Source organism: Apteryx mantelli, chromosome 3, assembly GCF_036417845.1.
Source record: "Apteryx mantelli isolate bAptMan1 chromosome 3, bAptMan1.hap1, whole genome shotgun sequence".
NCBI lineage: Eukaryota > Metazoa > Chordata > Aves > Apterygiformes > Apterygidae > Apteryx > Apteryx mantelli.
In genome coordinates, this window is record NC_089980.1 from 55,942,957 (window position 1) to 55,945,394 (window position 2,438).

Below are 2,438 nucleotides of genomic sequence, written 5' to 3' on the forward strand. Positions count from 1 at the left end.
CATGCAAGGCTTTTGTCCTGTTTTTGTTTATTGTCCCTTACACTCTGCTTTCCTCACTACCGTTGCAGTTGTTTGGTGCATCTTAAATTTGCCAGAGAGGCAGTCAAGACTGATCTGCTCTAGAACTAGGAACTAAATTTTTTTCAGATCAGGAAAAAGAAAAATCAATTCTCTACACTGCAACTGTTTTTCAAACTCTTACATGAGAGTGTTTGGGCAAGTATCTTTGCTATATTGTTTTATCTAACAGCTTGGGACAGGACAAGATTTTGAACTTTATGAAGACTATATTACCTATTTTTACTTCACTGTAGCGGACATAAACCTAACTATCACCCTCCCTTCCCTCTCCCTCTTCTCTTCCCTTCCCCCCCGATAATCTAAAGCAGAATCTGGAATAATATTGCAGGGGCAATGTGAAAACTATACTTAGTACAAATGAACAGAACTAGCAACAACAGAAATTCGCACACAGTTTTGCTGTCAGTTGATGGTTATATACATATTTTAAAAGCATGTCATGGAAAGGAAGATGCTATTAGAGCTGCTAGGTAGTCTCACTTTCTGCCTTTTGTTTGATACTCTGAGAACTTGCTGCATAAGAGAATCAAAGATGCAGCTACAGGAGTAGTTCTTGTACTACATGCCTGCATCCATCTTTTCCAGAAATGTATTTTGAAAAACGAATCAATTTGTTTTATATTTGAGCTGAATTTCTATCAACAACTAAAATGTGTTTTAGGAAGAATCTAGTTTGGAGAAACTTGACAGCTTTCTAATAAGTGATATTCCAACTGTGGTTAGGATCTTGTCCTACATATAGTTTGCTTCAGTCTTGTTTAAGCTCTGTCTGAATTTTTAAAAGCCATCTTTAATCCAACCTAAAGATGTGCATTTTAATCTTATTCTGATATTTGTAACTCTTAAAGCAAAAATCTCGCAGTTGGCCTACGCAATTAGAGACAGCAGGTCTGGTAACTGAGTAGAGACTTCTAAATGTGGTGTAGAAAAGTTCCTTTGGCTGTCTGCCTAAGGATGCTGGTCAATTTATTTATTGGTGACTTCTGTCATAGTTGCTGAGGATCAGTCAGGAAGGCAGACAGTATAGAGCTGTCCTTGAGGTCACTTTTGTGGATACTGTAGCAACATCCAGCAGGCAGAGTCTAGTTCATTGCACAGCAGCAGCATCCTGCAAAGAACCTAGAAGTCATGTGCCTAAGATGCAAAACATGACTTTGTAGGTGTTATTCACAGACTGTCCCCTGAACTTTGCTGTCCAGGTTTGCCCATGACCCACTTGAAACAGTATGTTACTGTTACAGTGTAAACCCGGCAGAATCGAGAAGGAATTATGACTGCATATCTGAGGAAAAACCCATAACTTGTGAGTTAGTCTGATGCTAATGAAAGCCTTTACAGAGCAGAAAAGCCAGGCATGCCTGATTCTGCTCAACAGGACATTTCCTGCAGACAGGAATAGAAGATTTCTGCTGTTGTCCCTTTACATTACAAGTACATCTCAACACATATTAGAACCAAGTAGTTCACAAGGAGGCTCTACATCTTGACAGCACCCTCTAGAGGCGGTGACTGAGGTGGGAACTGTTCACAAGGTCTATTTGCAACCTTGAACCAGTAGCTCCCCAGTGCTGTGGAACAGCATCCAAAGGACACAGAGCTGAGGCCAAAATTATTCCATCCTAATGGAGCAGAGAAGGAAATCTCATGGTCAGCTCATCCCTGTCCTTCAGCAGACCCTCTGTCCCCAAGAGTCTAGTCATCTATCTGGGTATTGGAGAAACCAAGGCCTGTAGAGCCAGTCCAAGTAAAACAGAGCTTTAATGCCTTCAGGATGAGGACAAAATAACACAGTTATTCCCAGTGCAGAGCAGCTTCCCCAGGCAGTCTTCCCCAGCACTTGGGTGCATGTCCTTTTTCTGCCTCCTGGCTAATTACACAAGTTGGCTGACCGTGCTGTAAGATTAGGATGTGGCCCTGGGCCCTTCACCCACAGCACTGTCTGTGATAAGGGACAGCTCTAGCCTGAGCCTTGCGACAGCATGGCCAGGGCCCAGGACCTGTAAGGAGCCACAGGGATGCTCAGATCCCCACTCTACTCCAGGGTACGAAGCACCTTTTTCTGAGGGCTTTGCTCCTTCCCATGCTCCTCCCTGCTGTTTGAAGCTAAGATGCCAAAGGACAGGCCACAGTTCATCCTGCTCCTCACTGGCAGCTTCATTTTCTTGCTAGGACAAAGCTCATGCATTCAGCAGGGTAAGGGTACCTGTTCATAGGACATCAGGCTGTAACGGTAGACAACCCGTTTGCCCATTTGCCCTCAGACAGGCTTGGCAGAAGCCTTGCAGCCACGTGTCTCCACTCACAGCACATTACTTCTAAAGCTCTTCTTTTTTCTTTAAGCAGCACTCTGGATTTTA